The 20,398-nt window shown below is 41.0% G+C and overlaps 1 protein-coding gene across 1 annotated transcript in view; it reads right to left on the bottom strand.

The window, feature by feature from the left end:
- The window catches only part of lsamp (limbic system associated membrane protein), an 883,637-nt gene that overhangs the window by 730,703 nt on the left and 132,536 nt on the right, over positions 1 to 20,398 (bottom strand). The window lies entirely within an intron of this gene.

Raw genomic sequence — 20,398 nt, 5'->3', positions numbered from 1 at the left:
TAATGTGTAGAATTATGGCTTTAGAGTGCAATTATTGGGCCTGAGGAAAGGGCAGGTGATAAAGCAAGGCTAATTACTGACAGCGAGCGAAACCTATTAAGAGATCGAGACTGTTTACCTTGCGCCATGTAAAGAGCAAACAAGTTCAGACCTTTTCTAGTCAGAAGGCATAGCGACAGCTACTGAATGTACGAGTATTAAGCTAAGGATTATTGAAAGCGTGCTGTAAAAGCAGCTGAGGAAGAAGAGTATTCTGAAGATATAATGGATGACTACAAAGAGGCTAAGCACATCAATAATATAGATAGTCAGACCCAGACATACTCTTAATAACACAGCTGAAGTTGATCCTTGATAAAAGTGTAGGTTAATCAAAGAGGACATCACACAATGGCATTCTGAATACTAATTCAGCCAGTGACGTACCCAGTATTACTTGCTTCCATGATTCTTTCAGTGAATTGGTCTCTCACATGTCCATGCATGTATGCCTACACTTGTCAAACCTTGGGGAATGACTTCCATCTGCATTCCATGAAACTCAATATTGTCACAAGCAAGACCTTCATTTAAAGTGCTGAATGAATCAGTGCATTCAGAATGATCACCAGGGGATGGTGGTTTACAACCAGAGAGGCGCATAATAAACTAGCCCATCACATCAAAAATCCAAACACATGACCAAAGTGAACGTCCAACGAGACGCAATCTAGAATCAATCAGTGGACATGTTTGCTGGCTTGCTGGGCCAGCTCTGGCATCCATTCAATGCTGGCTCGCTAAGACGTTAGTTAGAAAGACATTTAGGGCTGGTTAGGAAAATGCATTTATAGTAGGACTGAGTTAGAAAACCCATTTACAGTAGGAATGGGAAGCACTCTTGCAGGCGGAATAGATCAGAAAACACAGCAGGAATGGCCAGGAAAACGTGTAGTAAATATGAAACCCAGCAAAAGCAGCCTTTTCCCATGCACCACTGCAGAAGTGCATCCCTCTTTGTGATGAATCCTTTAGTGCTGATGGAAACTCCTCCGTGGTTCCCAAGGAAGACTGCGAAAAAAATTCAATTTTTCAGCCCCTTTACAGAACATTTTTCAATTACATGGCAAGCAGGGTTGTCTGTTTGAATCCAAGTGGAGCCCGTCGCACTTAAATGGTATATGGTATTTTTAGTAGGCAATTTCTGACGTAATGAGGGCATTAACTTTTTTAAATATGACGAATGTCCAATCTATTGGCTTTCTGATGGTGCTTGACATAGACAAGGTGAAAAGCAGACCCTCATCTCATTTTACCGGTAATACATCTTTCTCCTTGACAACAAAAGACAAAACCAGAGTTCCATTTACTAGTGCTTGCAAGACTACTGAAGGCCAAAATACTGAAGTATGTTATGCTTTTAATCCTGTAAATAAGGTGCAATAGGACACAAACACACATATTGGTAATATAACAAAATTGGGCAGGATTTACATCTACAGAAATGAGCTTCTGAAAAGAAACTGAGGATTGAAAGTACATCACTAATTGTTTGAAGTCATCTATTGTCTATAGGATTGAGAAGTTGAATTAAAAAGCTGTCCTTGCCAGATTTGGCTGAGCTTCTATTGAAAACGGCACTGTGTATACACTTTTAAAAGGTGGTAATCTCTCTTTAATGTAGCTTGAAGAAACATTTTCATCAGGAATAGTTAGTGTGATTATGCCTCTAACTTAATTCCTACATTGAAACGATGGGCCTTTCTAAGTTTCAAAAGTTATTTTTGAATGATTTTATTTTTTAATAGCTTCACAGGAACCAATGCCATACCATAAACTGCCTTTACAATGGTGCCATATCATTCAGACTGATTTTACATCTCATCAGAGATAATATTTTGGATTTGAAAATGGTGAATAAATTCTATCCAGTTTACTACTCTAGAACTATAATACAGTGTGGTATGAATTCAGTGTACCATTTGAAATTACAATTCACTAAATATTAATTTTAATATTAATATACTATCATAATTGCAATCACCTTCATTCATATTATTCATCCCTCTAATTATTGTAATAAACGTAAATGTTTTTGTTTTTTTTCCCCGGTCCAAAATATGGCATCTGATTAAATGTAAAATCAGTCAGGATAACTGAGAAATGACCATTAACACAGGAGTGGTTTCCAGTGGTGTACACATCCAGTGTGTCTTCTCTGGTTCAGCATTGCTGGAAGAGCCCGCAGGTTCAGAATTGTGTTTGGCCACTCTGGAGAATGTGTGGTGACCGACGCCATGACGGCTCATTCCAGCTGCACTTCCAGCAGCAGTGTCAGTGCCCTCACGCCAAGGATTTAGTGTTCCTCAAACACTAAAAACACCCCATTACCTGCCTGGCATATGCAGGCAGCTGTGGTAAACCTGACAGGATAATTTATATGCATGTACTCGCAGTATCCTATCCTTCTCACAGTCTCAATCTTCAGAAAAAAGACACATGCATCATTAAGGCATTAAGGTAGAAACTGCAAGTCCAACAGCCTGCACATTTAACGCCATTAAATGGAGGCACACTAATGTTAGCAAATCCTTTAAATATTTTTCCTTCTATGAATTTCTTGTTGGACAATGTTATAGGATGAGCAGTGTACGGATAAGTCATCTGTCCATTTGTACCATTTTGTGTTACAATATCACTCTCCGGTAATTATTAGGTACACCTGCTCCTCTAAACAGTAAATCACATGGCTGCTGAACAGCCTCCCGACATGGTGTACAGTCCATCCAAACATGAATCCAAACAGAATGAGCAAGATGAGCGCTCTAGAGTGGACGACTTTGGGATGAGGTGGAATGGGAGCTTCACGGCATGAATGTGTGACTGAAACATCTGCAGGAGCTGTGCGATGCTATCAAGGCAGCACGTGACAAAATCCCTGAGGAATGTTTCCGCACCTTGTTAAATCCATGCCGCAAATAATTCAGGCTGATCTGGAGGCAAAATTGGGTCCTACCCAGTAATAAATAGGTGCACCTATTCAAGTGGCCGTAGTGTCGGTTATGGTTCCATTACGCTTAGTCATTATCAGTGGGCCTCTGTGCCTGTTTTTCCTGAATAACACTGATGTTCTCACTTCTATCCATCGCTCTAGATAGGAACGTCTGCTAAACGATTGTAAATGTGATGGATTGCATCAACCTCGAGTAAAACATGCATCTCACCGTTACACGTTCTGACTACTACGGTTTACTTCACACTCCGAATATCCCACAGCTAAGCAGGTATTGTTGTGCGATATCCAAACATAGCCGGGCGGTTAGCCTGTTTAGCACGTTTTCCAACTGACCTCCAGTCAGTCCTCCAGATTCGTGGAATGAGTCGAGACTTCCTGCATGCTTTCATCTGTCATCACTACGTGGAGATCATTAGGCTGTTTAGCTCATGAGGAAAAACAATTAACAATCTAGCGCTTTGTCATTTAGCAGACACCTTTAGCTGAAGTGCCACGATATCATTATCATCTGTACTGTAAATGGCTCCTTGTCTCAGGTACAAGCAACTGTATCAATCAGGAAATATCCTCGCATTGTAGACACTGGTTAAATAGAAGGTGGTTCATTATGTTGGGAGGAAAAGCTACTCTCAGCATTGCACACTGGAACCATTTAAGAACCATTTAAGAAACATTACAGAAACATTGCCATCACTCTGTTTTGAGCTATTCCCCCACTCCACACCTAATCATATTCTGAAGATACTTGAACACACAATTTGTGGCAGATCCAAAATGATTTCACGGTTAAGGCCAGAAAATAAGGGGAGGGGATCCAGCGGCTGGCACAAGAAGGGAACCTCCACAATCCATCTTCATAAGGGGATGGCCATCAGGGCAGGGGGTGCAAACAGCTTCACAGAAAGCCTTCCAGTTCACCATAAGTGACCAAAACATTTTCTTTTTTCTCTCAAATGGTGTGAGGAAAGCTGGTAGTGGTCTCAAAACAGTTTCTGACTCATGCACCAACCCCCTGGTGGTACAGTGCATGTGGATAATGTAATGATCCTGGACGGTTCAGATGATTTTTCTTGCCTTTCAAGATCTCTTGAAGCCAAAGCAAGAGCACAACTATACATAACTGTCTACATGACTGATTTTACCCAGGTGCATACATAGAATAGCTGGTTATGATTTCAATAAATGTTGGGACTGCTTGGGTAGATTACACTAGAGATACCTTGGCATAAGCGATGTTTTCCTGGGAGAGATGGAAAACATCCCTTATGGGGGAGAAGAGAAAGCTAAGAAATTTTTGAGATGGGATATGCTGCATACTATATCAGTTGGCGACTTGAATTTTCAAATAAACAAACATTAAGAAGGACCATGAAAAGATTAAACATACCAAAAGGCCATTTTGAATTTGCTTTTAGATCCATGTTCAAAATGGGAAAGCTCAAAAGCTACAATCCAGGTAATCCATTTAATCAACATTTTAACTAGATTAGCCTTGCCTTATACATGGCATTTCCTGGAGAGGATTCTTAATAGGGTGGGGAAATGAGATTGAGGGCAAAGGAGGATTTTATACTCAATAGCAGTGATTACTTTTACCGATTCTCCCTAATGCAGCTGCACTACCTTGTTGCCGAGGTGAATGACTGTCCTTAAGGTCATCTCTGGAAGTAAAATGCGTGTGCAGATTTGTCCCACCTCAACTTTCATCAAAATTTGTGTTAGGAGGAGGAGCCTTCATGAATTCCACAAAAAAAATGCTTCCGTAGTAATGGAAACCTTTAGCTTGTCTGAGCCAATCAAGCAGCTTTTCCTCACCACAGCAGAATAATATACCTGCCTAATGCAACTGAAGTGAGTTCAGTTGAAGTGACACAAAGAGGCATCACTCATTCCCAATGGCGAGCCTAAAAGCAGCTTGAGAAAGTTCAACCAACTAGTTTTTTTATTTTAGCAGGTTTAAAAGGAACTTCTTAAAGAAGCAAGCCAACACTACCATATACCCCACCATCCTCCGTCAAAACAAAATACAATTTCATACAATGGTCCCTGTTTTAATAAATCTAATGTACAAAGAAAACAGATACTTGAAGATCTAACCAAAAAAAAGACCCAGCATGTTTTATTGAATCTGGAAATAGTTCTGCTGTTTGTGGTGTATGTTTTAAACATCGCTGTTGCCACAAGACTCGATGTGTTACTGCAATATGAGATGCAGTACTCAACTGGCTCACATAATTCCGCGCATTACTGCAACATGGGACATGTCAATTATTGTAAAGACTCAGTGTTACTCAAACATCTTACAAAAAGAAAACAAATGATGCTATATGTGCCATGGTGAGATCCACACTTTATTTTTGCTTTCATTGTCTTGCACCTCTAAATTATTTCACTCCCATTCAGCAGTTGCATGTATCTAGAGTGATTTACAATGCAGACAAGTGTAAAGATCAGGGACTGAAGTGTGATAATTCCCGAGAGCATAGTCCCCAGACTGTCAGCAAGTGAAATATGTACAGATTCGATCAACAGCTTCTCACCAATCCTACTGAAATTAAGTCAAACAAACAAGTATAGAATTACCCTAATGAGTATTACACCACATCATACAGACGAGATCAAAGGACCGCAGGCTCTGAAAACAGAATACGTCGCACCTAATCAGGTTTTAGGGCTGGCAAAAGGAGGAGCAGGAACAACATGTCCCAAGACATTCTTGCCCTTGAAGAGTATGACCTGCTGCCATCATGTACCATCTGAACAGATCTGAGCTGTATACATCTTAAATGAGTACAGAATCAGCGTGCAAACATGATTCCTTATCCAATGTTATCAGATTCAGAAACTCCCCAAAAGAACAAATCACAGGACTGTGGAAAATTTTCCCCACTGCTCTGCCTTCACCCTCTCCAATTCAATTATCTGCATTCATACAAAGAGAGAGGGCAGACATGGCCAGATACAACCTGTGCGAATCAGACAGTCAAAGAGACTAACGATTCCACAAAACACTGCACACAAATGAGCAAGGGCATCCAACTGAACCTTATCGGAGCAGAACTGAAATTAATAAAAAAGAACTGGATCCAAGGGAACGTAAGCCCAGAATACCCCTCGTATACCTTACATACATTTTTGTCAGATTTCTTAACACTTTCTACTGTGAATAATTTTCACACGACGGGGCAGCCTGCAGTGAAGTGTCTCAGGTACATGACTGGCACACAGAAGGTTGGGGGTTCAACCCTAGTGAAGGCAAGATCTGCACAGCTGTTGGGCCCTTGAGCAAGGTCCCCACATTGCTCCAGGGGGGAATGTCCCCTGCTTAGTCTAATCAACTAAGTCGCTGTGGACAAAAGCGTCAGCTAACTAACTGAAAAGTAAAGTCATGTAATGTAATTTTGCCAAAAAAAGTACGCTGTCATTATATAAGGACTGCATAATGAATGCATTACACGTGTTATACTCTCTCTTTATTGAAGACAGCAAGCTGGATTTTGTGTATGATCACAAAATTAAGTTGCCATGCCTATTTGATCCATATCCACCCATCCATATTTTTTATTCAGTTTATCGCAATAATGAACAGCTGAGCTGTCAACTTATGATGGATTACAAGGAAATCATCAATTAAGATGATCTGCCTTACAAGTTTAAGCTGCTTCTGTCAGACATCACTGATCAGATTCTCCAAAGTCTAGAGTAGGCTTAAAGAACTTCTTAGATTTCCCTTGAGGGTCCTGTGAGTTGCATAGAGGGGATATTTGGAAATTAAAGCATCACTTTGATGTCAGGGAAAAGGGCAAAACTATTTATTTTTTTATTTTTTACAGGGAACCAAGCCAGGCTAGTGCTCTAGACTATATAGACTCAGTCTCAGACCAAACTCTGAGTATTGCCAGTAGTCCAAGGCTTGGATGACAAAAACTAGCACAGCTACCAGTGGCTCTCCATGACAAAGCTTGCAACCCCTGCATCATATGACCACTATCCTCCCTCAGCTCTAACACAATTTCATCTTCCATCTATCATGACATCCACCCTGAACTGACTCTGCCTACAGCAGCCCCTCTCTCCTTTCCAGCTCATTCAAGGAGGTCCAAGGAGTTGGAATGTCCTTAATGATGGCGGACCTCAATCGATCTAAAATAATTGATGGAAAGAGCCCCTTGACTCTCAGAATAATCAAAACCTAGTTTTGTTTATTGTCATTTAATACAACAGGCTTGAATTTATCCGTGATAAAAAGAGTCCTTCTTTGAGGAACAAGCATAAAGGTTGATCTGAATAAGAATATTTACAAAATGCCTAGATTAAAAATGTAAACATAATATCATAAATCATACATTTTAAATGCAATACATACGTAGACACATAACCATTTTTTTCGATTTCCCACCAGAGCAGAACTCAAATTTCAGCCAGCATGTCACCTTTGACACTGACTTCGACTCCATTCTTTCCAATCTCATTAAGCTCTGATCTCTGTGCTTCTGATCCCATCTCCTGGAACCCTGAAATGCAGTGACCCCCATTTTCACCATCCTCCCACAGCTATGTGGCTCTCCATATCCTTCCAACTGTTCCGTCTCACGGCCCTCTCTCACACCCGAGAAAATAATCCCCCCAGGGTCCATTTTAGCCTTCCATCGGAAAATCCTTAAGTGCTGTTTAAAAAACAATGATCCTTCCCCCTGGAGAGAAGACTGTCAGGCATTCTGCTGATATGTCCCACTGATGTGAAGGTCCCTGCAGAAGATACACAGGAACACACCCACACACACACACACATACTTTGTGCCTCATCTGTAAGTGAGGGCCTTGTTTATCTACCAATTCCACAGTGTTAGGGCACAGATTCCTCCATTTGAGGCCTCTCCCCCCTGATGTTCTCTTTTTTATCTGTCTTTTGCTCCATGCACATACTGAACTATACTTCATCCCAGCTCTAGTGGGGAATTGCGCTCGGGGACCTGGAGGGATGGGGAATGGTGCTCGGGGTGAGATGGGGAATGCTGCTCGTGGCTCTGGTGGGATGGGGAACAGTGGTCACATCGTGGAATGCGACAGACTCCAAAATACCCTTTAAAACATAAAACAGGTTTCTTTGTTTTGTCAGAAAATACTCAGGCCATGAGGCTGTTATGATGTATTGCGCTAAAACACATCTACATGCGAAAAACACACAAGTAATAAGTGTTACTCTACGAGAGTCTAGCTCAAACACTCACCACACCTGCTTGGATGGCCTGTTTATTCTGCTCACACACAGGCAGGCAAACAGGCACCACATCTCCACTCAGCACACCCAGGGTGAAGGTAGAAATTCAGCACCTTGACTTCTTATCTGCATTTCAAATGCGGCTCAAAATGCCTTGAATTTCAGAGATGCTGTAATTAAATGCAAATGGGACCCGGCAGAACACGTTCTCTCTGTCAGAGAGGAAGAGCCAACAATAACAGTGTGTTCCATCGCTTCGTCCCTCAAGCCAATTGGCACACGCAGGCTTAATTACAATAATGAGGAAGACTGCAGAAGTATTTCAAAGAATGGCAAGGCGATTACTTTTTCCATCTGTTCCAAGAAGGGTGACTGATTTCTGCTGTGCCACTGTCATACACACGCTTCTTAATGGCAGAAGCTTGCTGAAGGCATTGGTGGAGTCCCTTTCAGATATACTGTGTGTTGCCCAATCACACACACTGTCAGGGCCTTGGCTAGTGGGATGAGAGGTGGGGATGAACAACCGCACGCACTCACAAACGCAGACACAAATACAAATCAGTCACACACACAAATAGAAATCAGTCTCACACACACACACACACACACACACACACACATACAAACAATAAACATAACATAACATAACAATGTAATATAAGGGGATAACAAGCCATTCAGCCCAGCAATGCTCACCTTTTCCTACCCCTAAGTGTGTCTACTGCTTAGTTTGCCGAAGAGCGAAATAGTATCTAGCACCATATTAAGCCTGGTCTTGAAAACCACCAGTGTTTCTGCCTCCACTACATGTCCTGACAAGCTATTGCACACAGTGACCACTCGCTGTGTGAAAAATACTTCCCAATATCTGTACAAAATTTATCCTATTTCTATTTGTGTCCTCTCGTTCTGCTCACCCTGAACAATCAGCTACAGTTCACTTTGTTAATATCTTTAATGAATTTAAAAGCCTCAGTCAAATCCCCCTAAGTCTCCGTTTACTAAGCTTAAAGAGATGAAGCATCTTACATCCATTCTCATAACATTTATTTTTTATACATGGTATCAATCTTGTTGCCCTTCTCTGAAACTTTTCCAGCCCATCTATATCTGTCTTATAGTGCAGTCCCCAGAACTGCACACAGCACACTACGTGGTCTAACAAGAGTATTGTCCATCCATCCATCCATTACCTTAACCCGCTTATCCTGAACAGGGTCGCAGGGGGGCTGGAGCCTATCTCAGCATACATTGGGCGAAAGGCAGGAATACACCCTGGACAGGTCGCCAGTTCATCACAGGGCACACACACCATTCACTCACACACTCATACGTATGGGCAATTTAGACTCTCCAATCAGCCTAACCTGCATGTCTTTGGACTGTGGGAGGAAACCGGAGTACCCGGAGGAAACCCACACAGACACGGGGAGAACATGCAAACTCCGCATAGAGAGGCCCCGGCCGACGAGGATTCGAACCTAGGACCTCCTTGCTGTGAGGCGGCAGTGCTACCCACTGCACCATCCATGCCGCCCAAGAGTATTGTATAAATACATAATTTAGCAAAATACATCAAAACTTATTGTGGAATGATCACTTGTCCCAAGTGGTTGCATTAAATTCCTCCTAACTTTTTCCCTGACCCGTCAAAAAATTAATATTAGCAGTTAATATTTAGCTAATTGATGTCACCCATGATAATAGTTTCACCTCCCTGACAAGCTTGTTTTAGATTTTTAAAGAGCACTGTAAAAATATTAAGCACTCACAATCACACACAATTCAGTGCTCCCACAAACACGCACAGCCAAGTAGACACACACCCATCTTCTCCAAACAGACCCGTAAAGTCCCATATAACTATACCTTTGCAAGCGAGGGATTGGCTGGGAAATAAAGCTTTGCTTTTTCCCGAACATGCTAAGCATTCTAAAACAGCCATTTAGTTTCCAGTGCGATGGATTAGAATTCTGTGCAGAAAGTCGAGTTCTCATTATTTCTACATCTCAGCCCCCTCTGACCTTAATGTGCCATCATCAGTCAGTCACATTAAAGAGCTTTTAAATATTCTGGTGCATAAGGCGTAGGTATTCATTATACACTTTTTTAAAGTTAATTCAGGCTTTATTCGCAGCGGTCAGCTGTCTTGACAGAAAAGTTCAGAATTGTGTTTAATTAGTGAAGGGAAGAATTATTTGAAGTCCTCATACACAGTAGTGGATATGTTTTTTGTGCATGGATTGAAATGACTAGAAACTGCCACTAAATGAGAGGAAAGGCATTGCTCAAACCAGCTGTGAGCAGGTGCAGCCAATAAGTATATAAGGGACTCAATGAACAAGGGCAACTAGTGTAGTGATTAATGACTAGGACACGCAAGGTCGGTGGTTCTAATCCCGGTGTAGCCACAATAAAAATCAGCATAGCCATTGGGCCCTTGAGCAAGGCTCCAGTGGAGGATTGTCTCCTGCTTAGTCTAATCAACTGTACGTCGCTCTGGATAAGAGCGTCTGGCAAATGCCAATAATGTCATGTCAAGTAACTCTTGCTCTCAGTTCTCAATCACAGCACTCCCAGTGAGCAAAAGCCAGAAGGCAGGCAGGTGGAAATCTGTCTGATGTTTTGACATGCCATAGAACATAAGTTAACCACAATATAGGTTTTTCCCAGAATACCCAGTTCAGCCTCAAGAGTGCAAGCTTTGGCAATTTCACTATACATGTTTGTTTCCATTTGGATATTGTACAAGTTTAGCCTACAACTTTAACCCATCGTTAGTTAGTGCATTTGATTGCCCAATAACAAGTTATTGTTTGGGTTAATTCCATTGAGATTATTGATTTATTATGATGCAAGAAACTGAACTGAAAGCCACATCCAAGCAAGCTAGAAAAGCCAGAAGTAGCTGGGTTTTCAGTCGAATGCCTAGATAGCGTTTTGCTTACCAACTTGTCATGACAGAAATGTTAAATTAGATGCTAGCAATCGCAAAGCAAATGTAGGGGAGCAAAGTGGCTTGTCTGCTGCCATCCCAGGCCACAGCCTTTACGATGACCCTGTAAGAGTCTTCCTCCCAGAGGGCCACATTATCTTCTGGCTTTTACTGCGTTTCAAACCCATTTATTGGCCACAGAATCCACATACCTTGTTCCCAAGGCATTAATTGGCTGCTGATTGAAAGAAAACCACAAATGCCTGCAGACACTATGGCCCTCAAAGACTGCAGTTTGACACCCTTGGTGTGATGCTGTTTTTTTTTTTTCTTCAAAAGACTGCCTGTGCAGGCACTACAATGATGGGCCGGCATGCAAGCCTGTGCAACCATTTTGTTTCGCAGTGCTTCAGGACAACTACTTTTCTGCATGACAGTTACAATTAAATACACAATTGCTATGATTAAGCGTGGTGATTTTGATCACATATTGTGAAACGGCTTGACTGTTTCCAACTGATGTCATACCTTCTTGATGCGAAGTTGTGATGGTGAATTATGTTATTGATTAAGACACAGATTGCCCAATAATAACTAAGTGCAGATTGTAATGGGGGACATCAATGATATCCTATACGACAATTGACCAATTACTCTAGGTTACTGAAAAGCAATACAGTTGATGTGAAGGGGCAGGATCGATAGAGCACAGATCAGTTTGATGAAACATGAAGGCCTTGAAAATCATAATTTTCGAAATGTGTCCCAAACAATTACGAAAGTGCAACCAAGGTAAACACTTGCTTTACTGGATACAAATGACAACTTACAGGAATTACAAGTGTGTGGTTAAATTGCTCTCAGGTTCTGCACAGTAACTGTGGTTGCCTGTGAGCATTTATGCATGTGCACACATGTACAGGGCAGCCTGTAGTGTAGTGGTTAAGGTCGTGGTTCTATCTCCGGTGTAGCCATAAGAAGATCTGCACAGCTGTTGGGCCCTTGAGCAAGGCCCTTAAGCCCACATTGCATTGGGGGGGGGATGGTCTCCTGCTTAGTCTAATCAACCCCAAGTTGCTTTGGATAAAAGTGTCAGCCAAATAACATGTAATGTATGAATGCACTACACCTTGCTATTCACATCCTTGATAAAGATAACGGTAAAATAAAGTAAAATAAAGTGCACACATCCTGGTAGGTTCTGAAATGGTGACAGTCTAGAAACAGCAGCGCAGAGGACTTATGTGGCCAAACAGCCCAAGGATCTGCCCATGGGAAGGCTTTGAACCTTGCAGCGTGAGCACTGTAAAGCCGATTGCTACAAAATGGGAAAAAAAAATATGGCACAATGTCCGAGAAGTGAACAAGAGGCCAGCCGCGGCACCGAGCAAGCTGCAGAGGTCATTATCTGAAATGGGAGAAACTGTCCAGAGATCAACAATCTCTTCAGCACTTCCAGGGCTGGTCCCTGTGGGAGACTGGCTAGACAAGAGCCACTTCTGAGAAAGGCCAACATTAAGTAGCACCTGGAGTTCGCCGGAAGCCCTGTGACCGCCCCTGAGACTTGCTGGAAGAAGATTTTGCAGTCTGATGAGACTAATGTTGAGCCGTTTGGCCTGAAAGCAAATCACTGTGCTTGGTTCAAATAAAAGATTCATCAAATTAGATTCATTTATTGTGTTGGTGAAGGGAAACAAAGTATTTAGGCTACATGCATTCAAAAAAAAAAAAAAAAAAAAAAGTGAAAGGGTGCAAGGGGTTGAATACTTAAATGAACTAGTTGTATGCGAAAGTATTGATTGAGTCATGGCAAATTGTTTGTTTTTCCTCAGTACTCATCATATTTGTATTTTAAAACACTGACTATGTGGCCCCCCATTTCAAGTCATCACAAGTATTCAAACAAAGTTGTTTGACAAATTTTGTTGCAAAGTCACCATTTGATTTCACACGCCTTACATTTGGTGACTGCATGTACACCACTAGGTTTATCCTTACAGATCATCTGCCATGTTTTTACCTCTGCTTCTTTCTGCTGCTGTTTGTTTGCTGGGGCTTTTGACTACACTTGGCTTTTGAGAAAGTGAAAAGCATGTTCAAAGTGCTTTAACAGACAGTGACATTTCTATGCAAATTATGTAAAATACGGGCTAAATCAGTAACAAAATAACTGAAGAACAATGACCGAGTTGATATTAGCCTACAGAGGTAATAGAGTAAAACTGAGGAGAATATTTTCAGAACCTTAAGACCACAATGATATGCCATCATACTGTAATTTCCTTAAATTGCACTTATTTGTATGATAATTCAGATATCAGAAATGAGATTACACAAACCCCTATCTTTATTAGATCCTGCAGAAAAATGAGCCCATATCTACCTCGTGCAGTATCATAAAATAAGTAGGACTCACTTATTGGTTCCGGTAAGCAAATTCTGAGACAGCATCAGCTTGTATAAAGTCTGCTTCATCATTCAAAAATTCGATACTGGCTGATGAAGTGCATAATTGCTGCCAATTGTACTGGGGTATTTTGATCCTGAAAAATGACAACCAGCAATCAGGCGGGTTCACCCTTGAAACAATGACATTCAATTTACGGTAAAAAGAACAAAGAAATCCCGTTACTCGACTCAGTCGGATCTCCAATATCTGCCTCTCCGCAGTATTAGTCGGATTCAGTTTTAAATTTCTGGGCGGCCGTGGAGGCGATTGAGGAAAGATGACTGCTTTGATTGATGCTTATGGGAGGAACGAGCCTCGTCTGCAGATGGAAAAGCAATTTGCGAATGCGGAGCGGCTATCCGGTTGCCCGTGTTAGGGAGGAGCAGAGGGGAGCGCCATTTATTCAGGCGAGGGCATGACCCCGTGCTTTATAAATAAACTCCGCTTAATGTCTCTGCCAAGGTCATAACTCACAGGCCGTCGGCCACTGGATGCAGAGGACGTGCAGCCGAGGAGCAAGTCACAACAAAAAACTACAAATGGCGCCCATTTTGTCCAAAGCATGGGTGACAGAGTAAACAATGGCACCCAAACATTACTCTCCCCTCGGCTCTACTATAAAAGCCAGTCAGATGTCAGCAGGCTGGAGTGGGGAAGTGCATGCTGGGAAGTGTAGTGGAAATGTAATTATGTTAATTGAGCCAAATACTGTGTTCACATTACAGAAATGACCACCTTCCCACTTGGAAAAAATGTTCTCGTTAAGCTTAGAGTTGTAATTCCAAGTAGAAAACATAGGAACTTTCTGAGGGTCATCTCCGACCTGTTGTTAAAACCTATGAGAGTCCCGTGAATGCAGTAAGAGAAATGGCTTCCATTACCATTATCATTTTATAACCGTTCGAGTTAACAAAATCAGAAAATAGGTTTAATTTAATTTTATGATTAATAAGATTCTATGAGTAACTGGAGGGCCACCAGCTATTACAATTGGTTCGGGGTAGCTGTTGAGGTGATGTTGTTCGTGAAAAATAGAGGGTCAATTAGCTGACAAGCTGTGAAACAGATAGGCTACATGTTTAACCAGTGCCAATCATTTAGGCATAACTTTATCCTGGTTGTGTGTTCGTATTCAGAGATGCCGACATGCAACTGTACAGGGACCAAATCAAAACCACCCCAAACAATGTGCAACACATGGACATTACTAAGTCAGAACAATGTGACACTCCTACGTGACGTGAAGGCATTACAACCTCTCTGTCTGGGACATGAGGGAGCCCTGCTGAAAGAGGAATGGTGGCAGGGGTTCAAACGCCCATTACACACAGGCCACTGAGGAGAGACTAAGCCCATGGCTCCTGCTCTGACTACACCAGGGGTCTCAAACTCCAGTCCTGGAGGGCCAGTCTCTGCCAGTCTCTGCCAGTCTCTGCCAGTCTCTGCCATTCACTTCACTCAGCAGCCAGTTTCGGCCTTGGAAACAAGACGTGCAGGCTCGTAAGGTCTTACTGTAAGTGCAGGGACACAAAAACCAGCACACACGGTGGATTTAACGTTGGGATTGCTGGATGAAAAGGCTGTTTTCCAGATGGACATGTAAAGCATCAGATCGGCTCGCCCCACAGGCAGAATCATCGATTAGCAGCAGGTAATCACATTTTGCAGTGTCAAGGTCATTATGTTGGGATTATATTAAATAAAATTAATCTGTTCATTTATGTACAGCCTCAGGAAGCACAACATCACTGTACTGTACACGCTGCATTAAAGGTAGTGCAGTGGAGTGGAGTTATGGGATGTGTACTTCCCTGGTTTAGACCACAACTATAGCCCTCAGTCTGCTGTATCAAAGATACCCTTCATTGCACATACAAACATTGTCTGGGCCAATCAAGGATATACGTGAATAGAAAATACTTCTTCTTTTTTTCACTCAGAAAATAAGTGTTATAAATTCAATATCTGTTGCCTTTCTCTTTTTCTGACAGCTTTACTGATTATCCACAGAAAAAGGAAATCATGATTTTAAAAAACAGTGTCCAAGTGCTCAGAGTGAACAACTTCTTTGCAACACCTTTGATTTTTCACGAGAAAAATATTTTATGACACTGACAGGAATATCTGGTTCATCTGAACTGCATTTTTAAAATTGTGTAGATCAGGGGAGGCCAACCCTGGTCCTGGAGAGCCGCAGGGTGTGCTGGCTTTCCTTGTTACTCAGCACTAAATTTATCAATTAATTAAATTAAATACAGTTACCACACATCACCTGGTTCTTGGTTCTGAATAGGTTGATAATTTTATGGTGAAAAGCAAAGCTAGCACACCCTGCTTCTCTCCAGGACCAGGGTAGTCACCCCTGGTGTAAATGAACCCATCCTGACACCATTCATCAGTTTCAGGATTTTGTGCCAACTTCTGATCTTAATTATTTAATTGACTCAATCATATCTTATCTGACATGTGTATGAGTACCAGCTACAGCTGCAGACTGCAAGTGTATCCTAATGATTTTACTAAGCTCAAGTATAGGCTTGAACCAGGGTAATTTATAGAGCTGCGAACAAATGAAAAAGAAGGCAATTGGTTGGAACAAAAAATAAACAAACAAATAAATAAATAAATAAATAAATAAATAAAACAGTACGCAGACCTGCCCTTGAAATAGATATATTTTACCTTACTCTGCATAAAAACGTAAAACACCGTCACAAACCAAACTTCACATTCGCACATTGTAAACAAGGCAAAACAATCGCGTTAAAAGCGAGACAATAAACCTAACAAGTCGTTTTAACTATACTAATTAGTTTTAAATGCATGACCTTGATTTGCTGTGAACAACAAAAATAAGATGCTTAGAACACTGAGCGACAGATCTTTCCGTACCCTCAGACAACGGAGTTATTAGTCAGAACAACTTCTCTGAGGAAACTTGACATGAATTACGCAATAACAACAGAAGGCTTTGTGATACAGCATGTGTTGTCAAACTACCTCGAAGGCAGAATGGTTTAAAATACTTAAGCAATTCCAATGTTCAGCAATTATCCAAACAAATGCACTGCTTTAACCCAAAAAAGGAATCCATCTTTACATATAATAATCCGAATGTTATATTACCAGGTTTTCAAATACTATTAGCCTACATATTGCATGGGAATTTAGACTTTAAACAAATTGCCGTGAAGAGAGAATTTGTTCTTTAATTTGCCATTATAAAATAGGCCTACTTCCCAGCATGTCGTTAAAAACTGGTTTGAACTCCAAAGTCTCCGTCTGCTAAGGTTAAAGCAGTGGTCGCAAACTCAGTGCCACTCAGTGGCAATTATTTGCTGAATTAGGGCAGTAGGTTTGCATATAATGTATAAAGTGAAATCTGACATGTTATTTGTGTTGTCTAAACAACATGGCAACGAATTTGAGACCACTGGGTTCAAAGCAGGGGGGAGCATTTAAACTTGCAGTACATGCTACCTGCCAGAGGCAAATTTAATCAGGAAATAAATTATATTTAGCAACATTGCCTTATAATTCAGATGCGTTTTCACTTTCAGGGAAAATTAAAGCAAACAAATACATAATAAACCGGTTATGTGAGTGGCAAAGCTCAAACAAGGTTGATTGAAATCGGCGTTCATACATATAAATAGTGATGTGATTAAATCTCACCAGTTCAGACGAAGAGACGACAAAATAGTCCACCGGCTCCTCTAATTTAATTAATTAATTGCGCTGGTCAATTCCAGAAGACCTGAAGGCCCTGCATCGTGTCGCCAAGGGATGTTTAGCGCCTGGCTTATGACACTGAAAATCAGTTGCACTAGATAAAAATAAAGTCGCAAAAACACTCGTAGATTAGGCATTTCGGGTGGATGCGGTCCTGCTCCGTGGACCTTCACGCCAGGGAAGCGTCTCGCGCTTAAAGAACGGTTTCAGGTAGCCTTTGTTGCACTGAAGTTGCCCGTTAGGTTTGAGAAAAGGCTTCCCTCCTTTGAAAATTCCACCGCTTTAAGTCCTCCTCCAGTGAAATACGGCTTGGCTTTAAAAATAACTGAATTAGCCTCCATCCTTCCAGTTTATCTTTGATACAGAACTTCGCTATCAGTTACAAAACCCCCGGTGCTTCAGCTGTGTTGCAGCACTGCAAAGTGTTTAGGCGTTCTATCATTTAATCACATAGGCAACAAAAGCTGCTCTGGTTGGTTATCGGTCTCTTCTACACCTGTGGCAATGTCATATTTGATGTACAAGACATTAAACTTGGAAAAACAACGACATTTTGCAAAACACAAAAACAAATCTGAAACCCACATTTCAAAAAACGAAATTACCAACTCAAAAACAAAAATACATTAACACCTAAGAAAACAGTATTTCATGAAACACACACAACTTGGACAAAAAGAATAGAACAGAACAGCAAAAAGTAAAACAAAATCTTTGTCAGAACCAATTAAATGTGACAAGAATAGAAACAAATAAATATTTCAGAATCAGAAAGAGCAGTTACCAGTCATCTCGTCCTAGATTTGACAGACTTGTTGTCTATGCGCGCACTTCATTGTAATGTTGCATGATCTGCAAACATTGGTATGTACTTTAAAGAAAATAAATAAATGAACAGTTATTATACTTCTTAAAACGTCAGTTGTGGAAGGTATGTGGGACCTGATTATAAACATTTAAAATCCTTTAGTAGCTTTTGCAGATTGAAATTCTATGGGCATGTGAGGAATGAAGTCTAGGTCATTCATTTCTAGCTGATTTGTAAAATGAAGAGATATTTAAGACCAAGTGAACCAGCACTCTGAGTTCATTTAAGGTTGTGTTTTTCTTCTTTTTTTTTTACATATTTAATATGATGTGGGGAGGAAGATATCTGACTGCTGCCATTGCTCTAAAAATGTACAGCCCTTCCTGTCACTCCGAGCTGGCCCCATGGCCAGGCAGTTTGAACTTTGCTGAAGACGCGTTTAAATTGTGCAGTCGGTGAATTAGAGAAAGTAGGTAATTAGAATTAAAACCCCATTGGCTGGCTGCAACAAGGGCACACATCTGTCAATCAGCTTGTTACTCATATTAATTAATATTTAATCTAATAAAACTATCCAAGGAAAAAATATGGACTGCATTGTGCTCCCCACCACCCAGAAAATGTGATGCATAATGCACTGCCCCCAAAGGTTATTATTATTATTATTATTATTATTATTATTATTATTATTATTATTATTATTATTTGAACTACCTGTAATGTCTGCCTGTAAATATTTACTGAAGCTTGATGGCTGGATGAAACTGAGTCAGGCTGCATTGAAACAATACAGTCTAAAGCACCAGGAAGAATTGCAGGCCGTGTGTGAAGTTTTATCTGGCAAAAGGTTAATTTATGCAAAACAAAGTTCATTTATGCAAGATAAAGTGCATTATGGCACTTTCATTTAATTTGTTATTCCCTCATTAATTAATTGTATTAATCCCTTTAGTTTAACAAATTAATTAGGATGTTAAATGCATTAAATAGTCAGGGGCATATGAGCAGAACGAGCCAAGAGATGAATATTGATTTGTGCTGAGCACAATAATTGTGTAACTCTGTTAAGAGTTAATAACACTATGAATCTGGCTCCATATGCCCACAATGCACTTTGCCCTAAACTCTGTGTCACATGTTTTTGATTTACTTAAAAAATGCTCTGTGATGAATGTTGTTGGCAATAGGTCTTGCTTAATTTTTCATTTCATTTTATTGATGCAAACAAATCCCACTGCAGTTTGATAAAATCTGAGGCTAATTATGTTTTATTGATTATTTTTCTCTGTTCAGGGACTGTACCTTTCATTGTGGTTCTACACCAAGCCATCTAATTAGCACTTCAGTATCATTCAGTAGATACAGATCACATCTAGCCACTGAATCCCTATGGGCTCTCTGACCCAGTAACATTCTCATACAGTAACATACGACACTGTGGTGTGCATTGAAGTGTGCATTCCTGATTCACAGACTACCTGTCCACAGAAGTGGACACACTGCAAATGACCAGAAATTGTTTTGTCATTATTGTGTTAAGAAGTAAAAAAAAAAAAAAACTTTTGGACTTTCAAGAGAGGAATTGCAGTAACAAACACCCTCAAACCACAACACTCTTTATCCCACCCCCTTCTCTGTGAACACGCTGATGTTGAAACACCATTGGCTGTGACAATTAGAACCAATTTTCAACCAATGAAAATGGTTTTGGTACAAGATCATTGGAGTGTCTGTATATTTTGACACCCAAATTCAAAGACTATAAATACAGGCTGAGGGTGAGTCAACATGTCAGTGAGCCTTTTTCAATGATAGGAAGCAATTCAAATGGTCTTGTAACAATGTTTTAACACAAACATCGTACCCATTGTACCTTTAAAGTCAATGGTTAAAAGGTGCTTGAATCCTGACCTTGTAAAGCAAGTCTCTGAAGTGCTTGGCAGGCCACAGGATGTACTGTAAGTCATAGTGAACTGGCACAGTACACTTCCCGTTTGATTGGTTTCCTCAATCCCAGGCAGTGGATGTTTTGTGATTAACAAGCGAACTAAAAGGTGCTCTTTTTTTTGGTTGGAAAAGTATTTTTTCTGTGATTTGTGGCGAATATGTTCTCTCTCATCCAGCTGCTTTGTCCTTGGAAGAGATCCAGTGTGTGAGGGGCCCCTGGGGGGCCTGCAGTCTGGAGAGGTGTGGCTCCAGGGCCTCGCCCCTCCTTCCCTCCCTCCCTGTGAGGACTCGGCTTTCTGGCCACCTTC

The sequence above is a fragment of the Conger conger genome, chromosome 13 (assembly GCF_963514075.1).
Source record: "Conger conger chromosome 13, fConCon1.1, whole genome shotgun sequence".
Classification (NCBI taxonomy): Eukaryota; Metazoa; Chordata; class Actinopteri; order Anguilliformes; family Congridae; genus Conger; species Conger conger.
The sequence above is the reverse complement of the archived record's forward strand: the minus strand, read 5'-3'. Positions and strand labels throughout refer to the sequence as shown.